The following is a 23,980-nucleotide window of genomic DNA, read 5'->3' as shown; positions in this document are numbered from 1 at the left end:
TGAATGCTTTGCATGTTTACAACTTATTCATATTTCTCCCCAAACTTACAGCCAGCTTCATTATGTGGGTCAACAGATCATCTTATGCAGATAACCAGCATTCTCATTTGTTTCCTCTGTTTCCATAGTTTTTCATACCCTACTTCTGTTCAGACAGTTGATTCTACTTCTATAATAAAGCTTGAAGTAATTCATTCCCAAGCAATTGCAGTGTAGGCACCTTAGATTAATATTGCACTATTCTTAAAACAGTTAGTATCCTACTTCTTATATCTACCTCTTTTATCACTTGACTGCCTCAATCCATCTACCCTCAGCAGGCAGAATTATACTTCTAAACTAAAAATTGAACATAGCACACTGATCTCAAAAATCCTTCCTCAATGAATAAAGCACACCCCTCTCAAAAATCCTTCATGACTTCTTGTTAATAAATATTCTAAGCCCATGTCCTTGTCTGGTAAAAAAAAAAAAAAAAAAAAAAAGAACTGCCTCGTAAGTTTTTTTAACTTATATTTTTGGTATCTACTAAACAGACTGTTATGCTTATATGTTTTCTCTTCTGCTTCAGAAAACCATATACTGTATAGTAATTAGGCTTTAGAATGTTAACACTTGCAAAATGTTTATTGATGATCATTTTTATTTCTGTAAGATACACTTCTAAGGAGACTATTTTTAAGTGAGACTACAAAATAATAGGACTTGAAGTTGACAATAGATTAAAAAAATCAGTAAATAGCCAGCAACCCTTTCTATATAGCTTTTAAAATGAAACATCCTAAGACCTTATTATAAAAATGGCTTAATAATGAAAGGATTGTTGATATTTGTTAAGAAAAAATCAACTCTTTGGGATATAATACATGGTTTAAAAAGGACAAGTATTGCATAATTGTTTTTGAAATTGAAATTATTACCCTAAAATAAAAAGAAATCTAAAATTTTACATATATATATATATATATATATATATATACATATACACACACACACTAATTCAAAGCTCTTGAGTTTTAGAGTCAAGTTATTTCTTCTGTGCATTAACTTGTCTTCACAGAATATTGTTTGAAGCAAATTGACATTTCTGAATCCTGGAAGTATTCCAGAGACATTGCCAGAAATGAATTTGCCACCCAAAATCTGGAGAATGTGAGGTGAGATTAATCCGGGCTCATTTAATTGTTTGTTTGTAAAATATGCTTTTGGTGTTCTTTCCTCCTGTTTTTATTTTTAACACAAACATATATACTCTACATACTGTGGTGTAACCAGTCATACCCTCTAAACTTTATGAAAGTTTACCTCTTGTATTTATTTATTCAACATTCAACAAATATTTAATGAGCTCTTGCATGAGGGAGACTTGACTCCTACCTTCATGAAGCTTACATTCTAATAAATAACTTGCACTGTATGCTGCATGCCATGTTATGTTAATATTCCACATACATCACCTCATTTAAACATTAAAGTCACCATAATGAAATAGTTGTTATTACAGTGTTATTGCTATTACTATTATTGTTTTATGCACAAGAAAACAAGCTTAGAGAGATGAGTACCTAACCACAATTCTGTTGGAGGAATTGATGTGGCTAGCTCAAAACCAAAAAATAACCTTGCCAGTGTAGATAGCATTGATCATATGACAGTTCTGACACCTAAACTGTACAGAAATTTAAGTTGTTTTTTTGAAATTAACTGTTTAAAAGAGGCATGAATCAGCTTATAAAATCCTTTTCTGTTCTTTCGGCTTCCTTTCTTTTTCTACTTAGATATTTTTTAAAAGACCAGATACTCCGGGTTAATATTGATCACGAAGAAAAAGACCAAAGGAACTACAAGAAAGTTCAGATTTCCTGCTCAGGATGTTATGTCATGTGAGAGCTAGAAAACGATCCATCTTATGCAATGTACTGTTACTGGATTTTCTATGCCATTCAGCTAAATCCAGCTGACACCCTCAATAACCCTTTCCCTGCATTCCAGCTGAGTGAACTTCTGAAATGTGCAGCATGTTAAAATCTAGCTCTAACTATAGTGTGACTTCGCATCACAAAGAAAGAAATCCAAATTATCCTCGACTTACAGACTGTGTGAGGCGGACTCTGCCTGCCTCTCTGAACTTGTTGCTTCCTTATCTTCATGTATCCTACTCTCTGGCCAGTTCAATCTTCTTTCTGTTCTAGAACACACCAGCCAACTTTCAGAGCTTTCTCACCCGCTCCTGGAGGCGCTGGATGCTCTGTTTTCTGCTTTGCTGGGTCTTGTTTTTTCCTTGTTTTTGTTCTTTGCTGTAGGTGCTGCTATTTCGTTTTGTTCTTATTAAGTTCTTTACTGTCTGTATCACCTCTCCCACCTCCACTGATATATAAACTCCTTCAGAGAAGGTATTTTATCTGCTTTGGTCTCTGCTAAGCAGTACCTCATATGTGATGGAAATTCAATAAACATTCATCACATGCATGAATGGCTTTTAAAGGGGCTGGGGATTTAGCTCAGCAGCAAAAGCGCCTGCCTGGCAAGCACAAGGTCGTGAGTTCGGTTCCCGGTACCAGAGAAAAACCAAAAAAAAAAAAAAATGAATGGCTTTTAAAGCTTTCTTCTAAAAGTAATGCATCAGAGTCAGAATTCCCTGTATTCCTTTCATTCAGGACATATTACAGCTATTGAAATGCGTCAGCACACTTAAGTGTATAAAATGTTACTTCTTTTTCCTTTCTTCGATTATTCTTTACTCTGATTATGTTATATGAGCAATAAAAATAAGATAAATTAGAAGTAGGCCAGCAATTAAAACATATCTAGAAATAACAGACAAGTAGGTATTGCACACATTAAAAAATCAACCTTAAAGGTCCTTATTTGAGTACAAATTTCCATATTCCTGTACAACTTAATGCCCTTCCCAATTGCTATTGTATTTTTTATTTTAATAATTTTGCTGAAAAGTAAGTCCCTTTGTACCAAACATAATGGGAGCTAGTTAGGTTACCTCTACCACCTCAAATTGACACTTATGTTTTCACATTATTGAAATATATCAACTTTTGGAAAGCTGAACTTCTCTACAAAACATGACTTACAAAAGTTAAAGACAGAACTCACTGTGGTTCTTTGGTTTATGTTTTCAATGCTTATTTATTTGTAACATGGTGTCAAAACCGGTTATAGCCATTCTCAATAGACTCAGGCTACAGGCTGCATTACTCAATATAACTGTTCATAATACTTCAACAATTTCACATCTCTTTACATTCATTGGCTTACATGGAGAATTCCAAGCACTACATAATTGGTCTCCTAATTATGGAGGTATCACTTACTCTTGTTAGGATGCAGTATGGACAAATGTAAAAGTATTTTCCATTCCTTTTGTCTTAGTTACTTCTCTCTCATTGCTGAGACAAAATACCCAATGCCCAAAATGAAAGAAGGAAAGGTTTATTTAGCTTACAGTTTGTGGAGGTTTCAGTGCATACTTAGCTGGCTCCAAGGCAGAAGATAGCAAAGCAACAAGAGCAAAGAGGGGAATGGCAGCCGAACAGCAAACAGCCAGAGCAAAAGAGAGGAATGGTGGCAAGCAGCCTCTTTCCCTCCCTTACATTGTAAACAGGCTACGCCCACCCAGGGGGAGTGTAGCACTCACATAATCTCCAAGCCCTGGCTTCCACAGGCTCAGGATATATACAAAGTAAGCACCCTGGCTTCCTGCTAAGTCGCTTAGCCAAACTTCCAGACTCTCCAAGTTGACACAATGTATCAACCACAACAACTTTAAAAAAAAAATCTACATTAGAAGCCATGACAGTTTTATAGGAATAGTCCACTGAAAAACCTGGAGTGCATCATCTAGTCAGAAGATACTTTAGCAGGTTAAATAAAATTAACAGTGTTGAATGATTCTGTTACTAATGTAATAGAACATACATTTGAATGGAACTAGACTGATGCAGTAGGTTTTGTACAATATTTTTAATCATGGATACAAAATCATCTCTTTTCTAGGAGAGATATTAAAGATAACTCAAGGAATATGCCAAACTTACTAGATCTATATTTTGGCTTAACACAAAATATCCTCAAATTTAAATGTAATTCCCATACAGTAATGACATTCTTATGTCTAAAAAAATTATCTATTACTTGCAATCTGAGTGACAAGAAACCATTTATGCTGGTTTCTTAAACATTTCATTAAACTATCAGTTTAGAAAAAATTATCCTTTTATATAAACTGAATTTTTAAAGCAGCACTGAATTAGTGATTTACTTATCATCATCAATATGACTGTTACTATGCCTTAAAAAGTGCATATGTAAAATATTTGTTTTGATGTAAGCATCATAATTTAAAATTTAACATTTAAATTAAAAAGGTTACCATTTTTAATGTTACCTAAATACAATATATTTATCCAATATAGACTGTTAGAATAATGTTAGAAATAAAGATTCATAGTTCATCTTCTTATATTGTGTTTCACATTATTGGTTTAAGCTTTATAGATGAATTGGAATCTAAACAATCTTACTACAGCATCGTGTTAATGAAGCAATTTTCTCAAGTTGGAGAACATTATACTAATCTGGTTGTGATATTTTGAGGCTTCAAATCTTAAATCCGCTATACCATTATGGAATCCATAGTTCAGAATTATGGAGAAAAACTTCAAAGAAATATTTTTGTTGCTGCAATAATATTATTCATGTGAAGAACAAAAACTCACAGCCAATCAAATGTTTGTCTAAATATTATCAGTGGTTAAAAGTACACTTCTCATACCCATGTTTCATAATCCTATGTAGTTGTGTTAAATGTTAACATTTAGTTTTGAGTAGAAAAAAGATTATTATGAGTTAATAAATTTAGATGGCAAGAACATGTAGCATATATGCAGTGACCAAATTTACATTTTTATGCATACTAATTACTTTCTAATATTCCAGCTGCTATAGCAATATGTTGAGACATAAGAACAATTTTCAGAAATTCAACACAGGGTTTATCTGCTCTTTATTTTTTATTAGGAATAATATTCAAATTCAGCACCATCCCACTTATAAGCTAACACTTTCAAATTAGTTCATATATGAATCAAACTTTTGGTCCTGTCCTAACTTTAAATGAGCTAGAATTTGGGTCTACGTATAGCCAAGATGATGATAGTAAATAAATCACTACTTCAGTGCTGCTTTAAAAATTCAAGTTATTTAAAAGGATGTTGTTTTCTAAACTGATAGTTTAATGAATTGGTTAACCTATACATGAGGTTGGATAACTGTTTTCTCTTAGGGTGGTGTGTACCTTAGGGTAAATGTGTTAGCTGATAAGATCACGGAGATCATTTTTTCCCCTTGTATTCCAAGTCCTGTTTGTTTATTTTTAAGGTAACATTTTAATTCTTTAATTATAGATGAAAATTTTAGGATTTCTCTATGCAGAGAATAATAACCAAGCTACCAATTAAAGAGCCACTTTAGGAATTGTTGCAAAGTGAGTTATTCTGTAGTAGCTATGCTTCAATTGTTCTGCAATATGCCCAGAAATAATTCACTTCCACTTCCGAACACTTTGTTTGAAGCACTGGTTTGGTGAATATTCAGTTAAACACTAGGATATAAGTAAGCCCTTATAGAAGATCACACTTCTGCTATTTATCCTGGCATATTTTTAAAGACCTTCTCTTCCCGTTAATTCTACCCACTTTTGTGCTTGGATCTCATACACAATGATAGACAAGGCCAGCACAGAATGCTTTGTTTTAGAAAATGTGTTCTCTTTCAACATTTAGTCTCTTTTTCCTTTCAAATTGCAAATTCTGTCAAGGAAATGATTAACAGAGTTGCAGAAATTGAATGGCAGGAGCAGTTTGACTTTCAATGCGGCTTCTCCCATGCAGTCTTTTCATTTTTATCAAGTCCAAAGCTGTGAACCTATACTGACTTATTTGGAAGAAGTCTGTTGACAATGGGATATTTCTTTCCTCCTCTATTGGTTTTACAGCCAAATAAAGCAACTCAGTCCAACACACTCATGGTGCTTGGGCTGCACCTTCATTTTAGACAGCGATTTGTCCAGTAACCTCACAGTCAGAGAAAATGTCTCCGTGTCAAAACCAAAGAAATGAATTAGACTAAGAAGATCTTTTACTTCAAAGTACCTTAGTCTTCCAGTCATTACGAGACCGTTATAGCACACAGGTTCAGTTAGGTCCAAGTCACAGACTTTTGGCTGACTTCCAGCATCCTGTTTAACAGGGCATTAAGCTGGTGTAGCAGGTTCTAGGAGTCAGTTAATGTCAACACTTCCTACCATCTTGTTAGAGACTGAGGCTCCTTGGCAGGACCACTCTTTCTGGGCCTGCTTTCCCCTCGCTTCAATATCGATATCAGATATGAAAGGCCTAGGAGGCCAGGGGACTCACAGGCAGCAGAGAGAAGGCCTTGGGAGGGGGAGCTGATGAGGGCAGAGGTATCCACAGCACCCACCCGTGACTACAGTGACCTCTGCAGGTTCAGACAGAAGCAAAGGGCAATACTCAATGTTTTAAACCACTAGTGAGAAAAATCAAGTCAAATTTTTCTTTTTTCAGATTTCTCACAGTGTGTTTCAGGTTGAATGGGTGTAGGGAGCTTAATGAGAAGAGAGGCACAGATCCAGAATTTGAATGTTAAACACTCTATCTTGTTTCCTCTAGACTCCTTGATAATGTTGTAAGGTGCCATAATATATTGAGCAAGAGCTCAGTGGTTCTGAGGCCATGACTTCCTGGTCTTGGATTTGGGCTGTGCTACACACCAGTTGCACTATTTCAACTCTATCACATCATCTCTCTGTTCTTGAGTTTCTCCTGTGTAAGACGGACTAAGTAATACTTATCTCATAGACCACTTTGAGAATTAAAGGATGCAACACAGGAAAGCTCTTGAAATAGTGCTTTGTATTTAATAAGTACTCAATGAACATTGGCACTTATAATCCTAGGTAACAATATCTATGAATGAAACATACCAAGATGAAACATGGTAAAGGAAGAGTGTTTTTCCAGTTTAAATTGAGAAGGAATAAATGAAAGCAGCTGGCATGTGAACTTCTTTCCTCTCTTAATTACCATGGTGATATTTCTGACATGAAAAGCTGGGCATGATACGCACACCTGCAGTCCCAGAATTTAGGAGGCTGAGGCAGTTCAAGGTCAGCCTGGGCTATGTAATGAGTTCAGAGCTAGTTTGAACTACATAGCAGGACCATGTCTCTAAAACACCCACACACAAAACACACACACACACACCACAGTACTGGTGATCCAACCTAGGACTTTGTACGTGCCAAGCAAGTGCTCTACCACTGAGCTACACTTTAACATATTTTATTTAAACAAATGTAATCAAAATTTTATCATTTCAACATCTAATAACAATTATTATTGAGAGATTTAAAATTCTTTGTTTCATTCTCAATCTATAAAATCAGCAGTGTGATTATATATAGAGTACATCTCAGTCTGGGCTAAATACAACTACATGTTTTATAACCATGTGCAATTAGTTCCTACTAAATCAGACAACAGAAAACTATATACCCCCAAGTCTCACAGAAACACAAAAAGTAGTATTGCAACAAATATCTCTAGAGCTCCATGTATATTTGTTAACAAGTCTTCTTTTATATTTCCACTCTAGAAGTGAGGACACTGAGGCCAAGAAATTTACATTTATGTAGCTCTTAAGTGTCAAGACCTGTGCTAAAAACTAGCTTGGTAGTGATAGAGGAGATAGGGTGTGGTACAGCTGGCTGGGGGAAATGAGCAGGGCCTGTCAATTACAAGATCCTGGGGCAATGCCAGGACCCCCGGGGTAAAACTTGTGAGCTCCCCCAAGATTTGAACGGCATAAAAGAAGACTGGATACCATGGGAAGCAGCTATCATGAGTTCCTATGATAGCCCATGTCATATTTCTCAGATGCTGCATGGAAGATTAAAAATGTCAATGTTTATTTTTGCTCCGCCCCTCTTTATTTCTTCCTTTGGTCCAAGTTTTCTCTGTAGAACTGGTTTCTTTCATACCCATTTACCTTACACTTTTCAAATAAACTTTTGCCACCGTTTTTGGGTGTCTCATCTAATTTTTCGTTCAAGTGGAGAAGGACCTGTGATCCTTTGATTGGTGAGCCACTCCTAAGAAGCTACCCTATAACAGCAGCATCACTACACTGCCAGGCTCAAGGAAGTGCCATTGATAATACATTCCATGGAGCTGGCAATCTCAGCAGCATAGTTCCAAGTGTGACTTGGCACACACTCAATTGCTTTCTGATTTTTCTGAGCCAAAATTTCAGATATACACAAGTGTCTTTGGAAACATTTACACATCTCTAAGCCAGTGACATTCTTCCAGAATGTACAATTTTGTCTTTAACATAACCTAGTGCGATGTTTCTATTATCATCAAGTTCTTCCCACTGAAAAACATCTCTGCAATGAGGAGAGCCTAATTATTTCATTCTTGTTACTAACCGTGGGAAATTCACATTTTATTATCTATAATGAGCTGCATCAGTTAGTGCCTCGTTTGTTCCCAGGCATTAAGGGGCCGTGGGATTAGAGACTCAGCTGTCCTCTGATTGATCCATTTGTCAGGCACAGAGACATTGTCACTACTGCAGACTGGAATGAGATTTCCAGCATTACTGTGCTTTATATAAAATACTTGTATTTTGCTGCTTTAAGGAAACATTCGTGCTGCTTTACTAGTTTTATCATATGAAACACCCTTAAATACAATTTCTTCTGAGGAAAAAAATACCTAAAGTGCTTCCACACTACATAAAATTTCTACAAACTGCATTAGTTTCAGTGAAAAAGAAAAATACTCCAGTAGTATTTTTGTATAATGTTTAATTTAATATGTAAGATATTATGTATAATTATTTAACATCTATTATGTCATTTAGATTCTCAATGTTTATTTTGTCCAGAGAAGTATGTTCCTGCAATGCCAAGTTTTTTCCTCATTTTACTCCTCTTAAGGGAAAGAACACATGGTCTGTGAAAGGAAAGGCTCTTGTACAGAAGGAATGGAACTTAGTATGCAGATCAACATCAAAATATTGTTATTTTGTCTTCATACTAAGTCACATTTACTCAAATCCCTAATAACTCATTTTTACAAATATGATTAAGGACTTCCCCATATAACCCAACACTAACTTTAATAACACTGGCTTCTTGGTAAAAATAGTCAATACTGTGTCTTCAAGATCTACAGCATTCCAGTATGCATATTCTTTTGAATCCCTTTGATGTCTTCTGGAATCTCCCTGAATTTTTGTGAAATACTGTCTCCCATTGATAACATCTGTCCGGGGAACATATGTGAGCATATGGTGGAAGTTAGTTTTTAATTAACCTCGCAATGCCCTGCTATTTTGGTTGTGTACCCTTCTGTGAGAACATAGGAGATGGCAAGATAGAAATGTCCCACAAGATAGTGAAGAGAAAAGCATAAGGAAAGACTAAAAAACGAGAGGTTTAGAGAAACCTGTCTAACAAGGAAATACAAAACACTGCAAGATAAAACACCTCTAGCTTCTGAATGAATGCTGTTGACTTGGTTACTTTTCTCTCCTTGCTGAGACAAAATACTCAAAGCCCAAAATTAAGGAAGGAAAGGTTTATTTAGCTCACAGTTTGTGGAGGTTTCAGTCTATAATCAGCTGGCTCCAAGGCAGGGTGGTAGGGTACAGGGGCAACATTTCAAGGTGGTGGAAAACAGCAAAAGCAGCAAGAGCAAAAGAGAGGTAAGCAAACCTCTTTTCCCTCCTTACATTATATATCAACTATCTGCTCAGGTCCACACCATCTCTGTGCCCTTCTCTTCCACAAGCTGAGTATATTCACAAAGTAAGGACCCTGGCCCCCTGCTGAATCACGTTAAAGTTTAAAGTTTAAAATTGAACTTTCAAACTTCTCAAGTTGACACAAAGAGCAACATCCTAGAACAGCAAGGGCATGTCCTTATCACCCCAGGATGTAAAACTGTTGAATTACTTAGTTAAGCTTCCAGACTCAAGTTGACACAATGTATCAACCATAACAATCCACCCCTTGTCAACTTGGCAACCAGATACATTTACGTTGTACACATTTTATCATTTCACAACTTGAACCTTATGACACAGGTTTAACCATCCTTAAGAATCAGTATTAAGTCTATCAACATTACATTACATTAGAATTATAACATTTCACCCCACCCCAGCCCCTTTGCTTTTACTGCTTTTGCAGTCTTGTGCTGCCTTGAACTGTTGCCCTTGTGCCCTGCCATCTTGCCTTGGAGCCAGCTGATTATAGACTGAAACCTCCACAAATTGTGACCTAAATAAACCTTTCCTTCCTTAATGTTGGGCATTGGATATTTTGTCTCAACAATGAGAGAAAAGTAATCAAGACAGTTGTCGTCCTATAAAATTTTTTTGCAGTCTAAGCATGTATGTCACCTAAAATTTTAAATAAGAATGTAAAATGCAACAGAATCAGAACTTTTAAAACAAAAAACAGAAAAGTTATTACTTAGCTGGTTTGCTTCCTGTAGCCAGGAGAAATTTTACTCTAATTGGTTGAACCCATCTACTTTAGTAACAATTCTTTAATTCACATACCATGAAAAACCTAGGAAACTGTTGAGCACAATAGGAACACAGCTGTGGGGTGAGATATCAGTGCACGTTTGTTTGGATCTTCTACACTTAAATTCAAAGCCTTCTGCAGACTTGTTCTAGGCCCCTGTGTTTTTCTCCATTATTCGCGATTTCCTTACTCTGCATCTGCATCTGTAGTTTCAGTTTCACTGTTCTGATTTCTATAACACTTTACACCCTTAGTAGACAGCTAACTCTTTCCAACATTGAGTGACTTTTTTTGAAAGGAGTCTCCCTACAGAAATCAAATTATGTGTGTCATCATGTTCATGTTCTTCTGCCTGACCAAAGCCCTTCCAAAACTTCCTGAGATCAAAGAAAAGCCCCCTGGGAAGTGCAGTTCATCTCCTATTCTACAGAATAAAATACAGATACAGTAGTGTGTGTGTGTGTGTGTGTGTGTGTGTGTGTGTGTAATTTACTTTAGGGTCTGAAGACACTTGTATTTTCTCCAAATTAAAAAAAAATCTTGAAATGATGACTAAAAAGAAATAATTTTTAGCACAGTAAGATCTACTTTTATTTTTTAAAGGTCTCTTCCAATCATCTGTGTCCTGTGCTGTTTAGACTCTGTGGAAGTTATTGTTTAGCAGGTAACACTTTGTGTCAAGACATTATTACTATATCTGAATAATTCTTCCTCTATAAATAACATTTCTCAAAATTCACTTTCTGTATCACTTTAGTGAATAATTGTAAAAGTTTTGTTTTTCTTCCATATGTTCCATAAAATGTTGGCAGCCTGAAAGGTCTGCTTTATGTATGCTTACCTCACCTATAATTCTTTGTCTAAATCCTGGCTCTTTTTTGTGATTGAAATCTGTGCCATGAGTATCTCTGACACTGTAGCAAACGAGAATATTCACATTTGTTCTGTTCTGCAGATGAAGGTCAGGGCTGAAAATAGATTCCTTCCATTGTGGCACTAATAACTTTCTTAATAACACCAGTAAGCTTTTCTGCATAGTAAATATTTTTATGTGATGACTTCAAGCTCTTAGTAATATAGGTTCTACTTTTTCAGAATAGTTTATATATTTAATGAAGCTCAAAGAAGTTCTAAAATTCAATATGGATAAAACATGCAACCTGCATTGCAACTAGCTTTATCCTTGATGGAAAGTTTAAATGAAATTTCAAAGTTAAAATAAAAGAATACTCTTGGAATTGTGACTAAATTTCACTTTCTTAGACTCTATGGCTAAATTCAGTGACCTGAATTGAATCCCATCATGATGAAACAAAATTCAAATTTATTCTACAAGAAAACAGAATCATGAAAAAATAGGTAAAATAACTATTCTCAACACTTGAGAGCAATCTTTTAAATGAAATTTTCACTTGAGCAAATTCAAATAGTAAAATCACCACTTATATTTACATGTGTCATCGGTCTTTCTAGAATCCTCTTTAGTTGCAGAGATTTCACTCATCTTTTGAATTTCTATACCAAGTGGCCAGTAATACTAAGTGGCCAGCAACAAAATACTGAAGGGACAAACCTAACAGTTTTTAAATCATGAGCCTGAGAAGAAAGGAAGGAAATGTTATTTTCTCTTTGTTAATTGACTTGATACTATTAAATGGACCAATATATAAAAATATATCATTATAAATCATCTCCATTCTTTCATCCAGACAAGCAGTGAGCAGATACTAACTCTACTGTTAGAAATGAACACCAGAGAGGTCCCAACTTTATCTTTTAATTCTAATTTTGTGGCTATAGTGGTAGGAAAAAAGTAGAAAATTATAGGCTGGCTAGAAAAGTATACCTTGGTAGTTAGTAAAGAAGTAGTTAATAGCACTGTAATTATTGAACAGCAGCATGATTTGTCATGCTAATTGTTATGTTTCACTGCAACAAGTGAGTGCAATGAAGTCTCTGAGACAATCACTTCATACAGTAAAATGATGGTGCGAATCATAGCTTTGCATATATTCAAAGAGCCTCAAATAAATCCTGATACACTTCTACACTTATATTGTTTACAAGAACTTTTTTGGGGTAACCTTTTACAATTCAAAAAATGTTACCAAACATTGCAAGTTTCACTTTGTTTCTTATTTTATTGGAAGTTTTCTCTTTCCTTCCATTGATTCCCCAGGTCACTGCAATTAGAATCGCAGGAATGGTGGGATGTGGTTGGTAGAACGGTGACTTCATCCTTTATAATGGACAGTGTGGTGTTTCCCAGAACAGCACTGCAGGACATCAATGGAGCTGAGCTTGTCTTCTTCGGTCTAATGTTTTTATGCAGGCCACTTTAAAAATGCTGACTACATCTTAGCTCTGGATGCCTACCTCAAACTTGTAAAATGACAGACAAGTAAGAATAAAACTGCTATTTGTGTTTTATAGAACTGTGTAAAACTAAGAAAAGAGTAGTGTTCACAAAATTGAGTTTTATAAAAGATATTCCTGCTAGTGTCAAGTTTTGTTCTCCACTCATAGTGGCAATATCACCAACATTTTTTCAAATATGGTATATGTCTAAAGATAAGTAAATATAAATGCTGATTGAAATCTACCTATGCATATCTAACATTTTAATTCCTTGTTTAAATAGTATTCTTCTGACATTTTCATATCATATTCATTTATACTGTACTTTATAGGATATATGGTCATAAGAGATATTTTAGAGGTATTAAGCTGTCAAGGCATTAGAGACATTAACACAGCCTAAATTTGTGTTATCAATTCAAAATGTTAAGTTTTCAGCTGTTTGCAATGTTTCTTAGCACATAAGTTAGCTTTATTGAACTAACATCTGTGTGCAACAGCTATAGCTAAGCATTTGATTAAATTTTAAAAATGTTTACCTGCTTGGACATACAATGAAGTTGTAGCTTTATAATGACCTCCAAAAATATCTGAAAGATTTTTAGAAGGAGGTGCACTAATATGTCTCTTCCATGCTGTGGTATATTAGAGATTAATACATATTCTTTGGTACACCTTCCATTGGGAGGTGCAAACTATTTCATTGAATTTGGGATGGCCTTAGTAGATGCATGACCTGCTTCTGAAGTCAGATAACAAGATGCCTTGCAACTTCCTCAAGTTTATTGAAACCTTCTCTTTTCAGGTCCTGTGCTTCAATGTAAGAGATTAATCTACTCTGAGACCACTATACTAAAGAAACCACTGGCACATGCTCCACTGACTGTCTTGGGTGGCTCTGACCTTACAGTTAGTTATTCCTCGTAAGTGAAGAGAATAGAGAAAAGCCATCCTGGGAGCTCCAGATCAGCTAATTAGCACCTAATTACGGTACCATCCTGTACCTTAGTTGACACCATGGAGAGCAGGAACATCACATAGTTAAGCTCTGTCTAAATTCCTGCCCCACCCCGCCAATTTTGAGGTATGATAACGTGTTGGTTGGCTTAAACTAAAAAAGTTTTCAGGTGCTTTATTAGCATCAATAAATAAATAAAATGTAATTGTCCTACTATAATACATTCCTATAAAATTGATTGGATTTTATTGGAATTCCTGCGAACTTTAATAAGTTTGTATTATGGAATCTCAACACTGTTTTGGTTTTGTGTTTGTGTTGTTTTTGCTTTTGTTTAGTACCCAATCTCTTATTCTAAATGCCCCACTTATTTTGGGGAAATCTCCTATCAATTGCACTATTAGTGAAAAGCGATACCCTCCAGTTTTTCAAGGGTTAATCTCTACTTTTATTTGCCCTGATTAGCCATGGGATAACACTTAAATCCTGAAGGACTTTAAAAGTTTAGCTAGTTCTATAGGGATATTATGCAGCAAATAAATTTCCTAAAATGTATCTATAATCATATCACTCTTGTGCTTAGTATCTTCCAGTTCTTTCAAATAAATCAAATCTAAACTTTTTTGTAAAATCTATCTTCCTGGTATGTTCCTAATTTATGTCTCAATCCTTATTGCTCAGATTTTCCTTGAAGTCTCATGGGTTAGTGATTCCTGACTACTATTACAAATTAAACTGAAGTCTAACAAAAAGGTATGTTAAAGTCCTAAACCCTGGTACCTCGCAATGTGTCCTTTTATGGAAGTAAGTTTTTAATAGAGGTAAGGAGATCATGAGTGTAGCCCCTAATCCAATATGACTGATGTTCTTGTAAAAAAGGAATTGTATTTGAAGGATACAAGGGAGGTTCATAGAAAGGAGGTACTGTGAAGATGTCTTCTTGGGATATCTACATTGTAACAATGCATCTATAAGGTGAGGAATGCCTGAAGTTACCACAATATAGGAAGGAGACGTGGAACAGTTCCTTCTCTAGTATCTTGGGAGAGACCATGTTTGGTCATATTTTAATTTCCCCCTTCTGAACTGTAGACTTGTGCGACAATAACTTTTATTGTTTTCATCTGCATGGTTTTGTGCTACTTTTTTATGGCAGTCCAAGGAAACTAGTAAGACCATCAGTTGTCTCCTAAGTTTCATGCTTGTCATCTTCTCTTTAAAAAGTATGACATATAATATATTAAGCACCCCAAGATTTTGGAAAGAGTAGAAAGCAGTCAAGATTTTTTCATGAGAATGGCAACATTTGTATTAGGCGCTGTAGGACATGTGGGATTTAGCAGGTAAAATAATGGATGAAATTTCTGAGATAGTGGACATTTAAATTTGTGTCTTCACTTTGTGTATTGGATCTGTGCAGTGGATTCTAGATTATTGTTGAGAGATCAATTTAAATCATTTCATTATGCTCATTCTAGGAGGAAGAATATGTAAAAAGAATTCTAGTCACTTTCTTTAGGGTTCTATGTAAAACCTTCCTGTAAGAAATCTTACAGAAAGTAGAGGTTGTTCTTATACAAAGTGTGGTTGCCCACTAGAACAGGTATTCCAAAACTTAAAATCTGCTAAATAGTAAATATTTTAAAGAGTAAGAAGCATCATAAGGTCATCAGCACCTTATTTTGTGCCATTTTTGTTGCTATACCCTTTATCCTCACTAATTCATTGAGGACTGATACTTCAACCACAAGAAAGAGCATATAAATTATTTTTTCAATTTAAAATAGTTTTGTGAAATACAGCCTACATTCTTTCCTTCTTATCTCCCCAAAGACTAGAGGAAATAACCTATATTTTCAAGGTTTGGAAACAGTGCTTTTAAGTTAAACACATGAAACGTTTCTTCCTAGTGTCCTCAGCATTCCTGCCATCAGCTAAATGGGAGATTGATGGTATTAGAAAGAATGGATTTTATTTAACAAGCTTCCTTATAGGTAAGCCCAAGAAACAAGAAATCACAACTATTAAAAAGACTTTCTAGAATTTCTGTTGAGAAACTGGTTTAAAAAAAGAGAAAAGGTTAGTTTACTTATTTCTACACAGAGCCAACTCAGGGATTCTTTTTTAATCAAAAGTATCACTAAAGTGTAGAAGAGTTAAAATTATCCTGAACTAGGAAAAAAAAATTTAGTCTCTAGGTTGGAATTACCCCCAATTCCTTAGCTATCCTTTATCTATTCTTTACTTAAAGGTTATAAATATTCTTAACATAAGCAAAACAACTAATTAAATGAAATACAACTAAATAAGTACACTAAGAGCTAAAAGAGGTTAAATATTTTTAAAATCTGTTATAGTTTAAAATAAAAAGATTGCTAAAGTGAGTAGAAGCATTCATTATAACAAAAGCTAGGAAGCACCCTGGGTGGGGCTCCTCCATGGGAAGAGAGAGCTTCATACTGGTGGGCTCAAGGTTGAGACCGTCTCTGAGCCGTCTGCCTTTCCATAACAGCCAGGACCTCAGGCCAGAGATGTGAACCATGTGCTCTAACTTCCTGGAACTTCTATCATTCTTTAAACAGTCCATGTTTTTAACTTCTGAACCTTGCATTTGCTGTCTTTTTACTATGCTTCCTCTTTCTTTGCCCCAGGCAAACATCCTTTTACTCTGATCAGAAAGTCACCGATTTTTTCCTACTGTACTCCAGACATCATTTTACTTATGTATGTGAGGTCACCTCATTTTCACTACAGTTCTCTGAGGTACTTTCTGTTATTATCAAAGCCTGATCTTCCTGATAAGAAAATTCAGGACTAGAGACATGTAACTTGTGCCAGAGGACCATGGATAAGACTACAATTTAAACCCAGAAATGCATATATGTGTTCTTAGCTATATGCTCTCCCTTTATCATTCCATCAAAATTAATACATTTTAATATTGTGTAGTGTTTATCAAAGTATTTCTAGAGGTTATGTTTTATACAAAATTGCTAGAGATGCTCATTTATACCAAGCTTTAAGATTCCTCAGTGACAGAATTTAATATTTTCACATTTTATAATTTTTCAAATCCAAACTACTGTAATTTATAAAAGTGGATTAGATTAAAATCTCACATAAATAAATGTACATACATTATTTTGCAAAGTTCCAAATTCCAATTCCTTTCTCCATGACTGAGATATCATACTTTTTCCTCTGCCTCTTTCTGTTAAAATAAAAGCCCCCAAAGATTTCTAATATTTCTGATTTCTATTTGGCAATAGACTGTGCTTTCTCTATCAGCAGAAGTACTTTAGCTCTTTCTTAATGATAATGTTTTATCTTATAATTGTTATTAGGATTCTTAGTGACTAAGCAAATTAATAGTGTATTAAAGGGATTAATTAAACTTTATTTCTCTTCATGTGTTTATTCATTCATTTATTAACAAATACCTCTATTTGCTAGATATTTATTGTATTAGACAAAAGGCAAATTTCTGCCCTCTAAGGACCTACATTGATAAACAAACAAGAAAGCAATAATTTCAGACCAGTGAGACACTGATCTGCAAGAATTTGCAAAATAACATAACAGAAAAAGACATGAAGGATGACAGGAAATCTGTAAATGCTTCATGGACAGGAGATAATCTGCATTCTTTTTGTAGACAGTGGTGCTTCTCGTGGCATGCTGAAAGCATTTTCCAGAGGCTGCTGTTCATGTTCTTCCTCCACAGGACAGGTGAATGCCCACCTTCTGCATCTGCCCAGTTTCTCCCTCTCTGTTCCTGCAAAATATTTCAGCAGAGTGAGCCGTGCACGGACTGAGGAAGACGGGGTGTGAACATAGAACCAATTCAAAGGCTATGCTTCCGAAATGTGTTCTCACAGACAACACGCATCTGGCCATTAGACATTTGAAGGGACTCAAGATAGGTCCTGAGAATCCAAATTTCACTGATGCCCTACAATTACCAAATTGAACTTCCTAGAAATTTTTTGTTTCACTTCTAAAACTCATTCCTTGGTGTTTCCTTCCTACTCTGTGGGCGCAATGTCTGAAAATGAGCACTTCTGTGAGATTGCAGCCTGAGTGACTAGGAGAGTTATCCTGGAATTGTAAACACTGTGGAGACCACACATGAGACGGAGATACTAAACAAATAGCAAGATGGGTTGTAGCATTCAATCCTTCTTTAAGGTTACATTGATTCCATCTTCTTATTCTCTAGTGTACTAAAATGGGGGTGGGGATCCAGGAGGTGCTCATTTTACATTTCATAAAAACATCTAAGAGTGGGAGAGAAAAACTTTTGGCAATGCTCTTTGGTTCTATTAGAAACTGTATTTGTGAAGCAATTCTGCAAACGCAGCAGTTGGATAAATCATCTGAGAATTGAAAGTCAATCAAACAATGAATGAACAGCCTCCAAAGGAGCTGTGTTCTTTTCATAAGGCAGAAGAAAGAGAGAACTGGAAGGAATAAAAAAGTCAGGCTCATGCTGTAGATTTTGGGGGGCTTTCCAATCACTTTATATTTTTGTAAAAGCAAATCTTACTGATGGCTAGCTCCGGCCTCACACTGACAGTTGACAAATAAGAATAGCAAGGTCCCATTTCTGAGCAGACAGCGTGGAGCCCTCCTCAGAAGCATTTTAAATTAGAATGACAGAGCTTTACAAGCATTCTGTGCAGTAAAGGATGAATGCTAATGCTTCAAGAAAACAATAAACTGGATCTACAGGCTTTCACCGCCACCACCCCGTACTGTAACAGCAAAGATTGGCCTCCTGCAGTTGCACTCTTTGTTTCCTGGATTTTTGCCCTCATACATGGAAAATGCACAATAGTGAAGGCCTTGCTAGCATGACTCGTCATTCCATTAACATAGCGGACAACGAGAGAAAAACATCTACACTCTCCTGAGTGCAAAGGGATAAATACACATACGTTAATATATACTCAATGCAAATAACTTTAAAACAATCTACATGGAACTGATCGATACCACATATGATAACATGGCCAAAAGAGAGATCTATATGATAAATTATGTCTCTGCTCCTTTTTAATCTTTCAGTTTTGAAGAAATAACTTGTAGATGTTTTTCTCTCATTGTCCGCTACGTTAATGGAATGACGAGTCATGCTAGCAAGGCCTTCACTATTGTGCATTTTCCATGTATGAGGGCAAAAATCCAGGAAACAAAGAGTGCACCTGTAAATTAGAGATAAAATTACCAGCAAATGAAAACACTGACAGGACTACACAAAATCAAATACTTGATAATGGGAGCTCTGAGCTGAAGGTGGCTCTGGTGATGCTTGCTCTGTGAATATTTTCATCATCAACAGAAGTTGTGTCTCACCACTTATTCTGCTTATTCACTAAACAGAGCGAAGAGGAGAGACGGTGGGGGAAAGCTCAAATGAATCTTGTGTCTGGACCGCTGTGCCACTGCTAGTCAGAAATTTCTCTTCAGTCCCTATTACATTGTGTCCTAGAAAAAAGGAGCAAAGCAAAATTATTGCTAGTCATGGGCCTTGGGGTAATGAACACTAAATTATTACATAAATTACTGTTTTTGAGAGAGATACTTAAACTGTGGTTGATGGTAGGCTAAGGTTCAGCAAAGAAGGTTTGAATAATTCCACTCTGAAGATAATAAAAATGTCAGCCCAACTGTAAAATATGAAATATATATATATATATATATGGAAACGTAAATTATATAAGGGCTTTTAAAACAAGAGGCAGTGATTCATCTTTTCTCCCTATGTTTAATCTCTACACCCTGTGTTCCAGGATTTCAAGATTATCAACTAAAGATGCCAACTAAACATATTTGGAAGAAAAAGTATTCCCTGGAATGATGAACGAAAACAGGCTTTTCAATTGTTGATAGCAAGACAGCTATGTCAGCAAAATGTCCTGGCTCTTACCATCCCCAACACATCAACATCAAATTATAAATGTATTTTACTTTGACTTTCCCATATCTACCAGCTACATGATTTGATTTAAATTATATGGTGAAACAAGCAATGATAAAGACAATGTAAAAGAACTATTTTCCTTGACATTTTTCTACACATTCATGAAGCTGTTGATTAAACATGCACTACTTGAATCTTTAACACGAATAGCTGAGTCCTAAGCTATAATGATTTATTTATGATGATATTAAGAGCTACATTTCTGAAATGAACCTTTATGACTTCCCACAATTTGAACTCCAAGTGTGAACAGTCAAATATAACCTATACATGTACACTTCTGTAAGACCATACTTCTAATAAAAAGTCATTGGACAGACTCATATCTAAGCATGAATGTAGAAGACAATTTTGACAGGATCCCCAAAAGAAAAATTCACAATCCCTGGAGCCTAATGCCAACAAGCTGCCATTGAACAGGAACTGAATGTGGAAGGTGTTGAGGACCTCTCCTTCCTTGCAGTTTTTCCTCAGACGTAAGTTTTCTGTTGACTTTTGCCATTTTGAAATACAATACATTACATTCTCCATCCAAATGCATATTATTTATTTCAGAAATCCCTTAAAATTAGAGGGCACAGAATGTTTTCTTATTCATGAGCTGAGATGGATAACATCATCATCATCATCATCATTAGCATCATCAAAATCCTTAAACACACTATTTTTTCCCTTAAGCTATGTACCCTAGGACAACATTATCCAATAGGATGTTCAAACTTGACGGAAATGATTTGGATTTGCATTATACCTTTTGGTAGCCACCAGATGCATATGACTATCTCACATCTAAAATGTGGTTAGTGAAATTTCTAATTTTATTCAATTAAATTTAAATAGTTGTGCATGGCTAATGGCTAGTATACTGGACAGTGTCTAGGATCAGTTAGTTAAGTGTTTATTTTTTTGAACTCCTCTCTGGGCCCTTGCAGCTTTTCCAACTTTGAAATTCTTACAAGAAATGCAAGCATTCATTTATTCACCCAATTATTATCTACTATACGAATTTTGCAAGCCCCTCTCGGTACTAAATTCTACAGACTCATTTATCACAAAGACAGCCATGCTCCCTCTCCTTAAAATGCTTGTAATTTAGGGAACTAAAGACACATTCTTTTCTCTAAGCTGCATTTCATGTGCTTTGGTTCACAGGACTACTAACAATGAAAAAGATGGATTCTAGTTCTGATAGTCTTGTGCTGCAGTGAAATTTTGTGTTGATAGGCATATTCAGCTCAGTCTCACATCTTTGTCCACTAAGGTCTTTGAATCCTTCCCGAGCTCTTATGTGCATGCTTGTGTCTGGTGGTCTGAGCAACTGATTTGAAGGTAACATTGTGCAATGGAATTACAGTGGTGAACTCCTACCATCTTGTCCAGTGAAACTGTATTATCTCTACTGTTTTATCGAAGAATTATTTTCTTATTCCCTACAATGGTTTGAGCAATCTTGCATTCTTACATCTGGTAATCTGAGCAATGTAGTTGAGGATAGCAAAATGCAATGTAACAACCACTGTTGATTCGTATTATTTTGTCTTAGACTCTGCATCACTTTGAATGTTCTTGCTTTGATTTATTTATGTTTGTGATACTGGTGTGCTGCTACTGTTCTATTTATTTGTTTGTTTGTTTCTCCTTTACTACTCCCTTTAAAATAAAAAATAAAAAATTAGAATTTTCTTAGTGGATTTCTCTTCCTTGGCTTATAAGGACTGATCGGTACTTTGGAGATCAACACTTAATTGACTTGAGACAACAGGAGCTGGAGATACTAAAGATAATAAACCGGGATTAAAAAAAAGTTCTGTCTTCCTGTGGAAACAAGAGTGCTTTCCCTACTAGTCAAAATTCTCTGAAGAAAACCCAAAATGTCTTAAAATTCAACTTTTACTAAGCATCTATGATGTCTTGATTATTGAATTAGGTGTGTGTCTCTCTCAGAACCCCAAACTGTACAGAACCCAAAGAGAAGTTACCACATGACCTCACTTTATTAGAAATCACAATTTCACCAGTCTTCTGAAAGTGTTTTGTAGAAAATGACAGCATCCAAACCCGAGGATAGAGCCCCACTTGGCTCATCTTCTCAGTTAAATACAAAGGGAAAACTTCTGTGTCTCCCAAAACTTCTGTTCTCAGTCTGGTGACAAAGGAAAAATGTAGTTACAGCCATGGCTATAAGTATATATTAAAAGTTACTTTAAAATACATGCAATTTCTGTGTTACACACATGTAAATACATCAAACAATGTGAAACTATAACTGGATCTAGTGCTGTTGCAAGTACTGAAAAAACTCAGATATATGGTCTCTAAGGTCCTTGAAATGCTTCTTTTGCAGACCAGGATTCCAGAGTCCATTTGTACAAAGGGCAACGTGGTGTTAGAAAATCTGGGTTCAAATCCTGTGATTCACATGAAACAGTTTTGTAAGCATGACCAAATAACTGAGCCCCTCCAAACTTTCTTTCCTCAGTGAAATGAGGCAAAACCCAGCCTACGTAGATAACATGAAAATTACAGTACACATGCAAGCCCTAGCACTGTGCCCACTTGTTGTAGGTAGTCAAATGCCACACTGATGAAAGGATAGTTGTTGAGGGGAATATTTATTGCTAAGGTCAGAGAAACAGGCAAAGGTTTTGTATTGTACGATCAAGAGGTAGCTCTTCTAGAGCAGGGCAATTTAGTAAGCACTTGCTTCATTGAAGAGCTGGCAAGAACACACACAGCTTTCTCAGTCTTGTAATGACAGAGAGACCACCAAGGACTGACTGAAGCAAAGACTAACTGCAACAAAATCTTAAACAACCTCAGTAGTTAAAAACACTTTGGACTTTTCTGTGTCTTTAGTGATATTTCTGACTTTTCATTTTTTACTTGGGGAGAAAAAGAGAGGGGAAAAAAAAACACAGATGAATTTTCCCCGAGTCCCAGGTATTTGTGGTCAAATGATGGAATGGCATCGACATCAGGCTGTGTCTCAGGGTTCCTGAGGCTAAAAGTAAGAAACCTATGCCACCTCTGTAGAATAAGTTTACAGGTTCACTGACTCCAGTCATGGAAAAGCTTCTTCAGGATGCCTGAGTAGGAAACATGAGAAGATTTTATTACACAGAGGTTTTAGGGTGCACTCAAGAGTGGCATGCAGGCACTTGGTGAAATGAAACACATTAGGAGCCAGAGCTGGGTATATTTAGAGGGATCTCTTCAAATGGGTAATCTAAGCTATGTCTTGCTACTACCATAGTGCAGCTTGCTTGGGAGTGGTGGGAGTACAATTTACAGGTGAAAAGAACAGACCCAGAGTGCAGATTTATAGCCTTATTGTCTTGAAGGCTTTCAGAAAAAACATTAGTGTGTTTCCTGACAGGAAAAAGACTGGACTAAGCTTTTGTCTTAAAGCTGGATTTAAGTAAAATTTTTAAACCTCAATCTACCAAGTTTTTATTTCTTCTATACTGCTTCTGCATCATCATCTCCACTTCACTCTAAATTTAAAGAGTACTAGGAGATAAACTTTGAGAGCGTGACAAGTTCAAGGGGTCATCACTATCTTACCGAAGCAAAATCATAGAGAGCACAGAGAGATAAACTAAGAAGGTGCTGAGGGCCCACGTGCCCTGCCAGTGCGTCCCAGCAGTGAGACTGAGATGAAATAAGCAGGAAGCACTGCTCTCCATTAGATGTGCCACATGCCAGCTCCATGAATGTCATTTGTGCTGGTTGTTTGCAGCTAGTAGTGAGGACACTCATCCTAACCACATTTGTCATCATGTTTGTTCATTTACTGAGAAATGGTATTGTGTTATTGTTATGAGCTCTTCATATCGATTGTGTCTGACTGGAGGACACAATTGTCCAATGCAAATGGAGCCAAGTGTACCTCTTCTTGAGTGAATGTCAGATACAGCCTACTTTTTTACAACATAGCTCAGCCTGTACTTGCAGAACTGCACAGCACTCCTGAACCAACTAAACAACCTGGCCCTGGTATTGCTATTGTCACATTCAAAATCCAATGTACCCCAAGAACAAGAGT

The 23,980-nt window shown here is 35.9% G+C and overlaps 1 pseudogene; it reads right to left on the bottom strand.

The window, feature by feature from the left end:
• Nucleotides 1–5,470: 5,470 nt before the first annotated feature.
• LOC102018199 lies at nt 5,471–23,694 on the bottom strand (annotated as a pseudogene).
• Between the last annotated feature and the right edge of the window lie 286 nt (nt 23,695–23,980).

Source organism: Chinchilla lanigera, unplaced genomic scaffold (genome assembly GCF_000276665.1).
Source record: "Chinchilla lanigera isolate Chin_1 unplaced genomic scaffold, ChiLan1.0 scaffold00024, whole genome shotgun sequence".
NCBI classification, from domain to species: Eukaryota; Metazoa; Chordata; class Mammalia; order Rodentia; family Chinchillidae; genus Chinchilla; species Chinchilla lanigera.
This window is presented reverse-complemented; position numbering and strand designations above follow the sequence as displayed.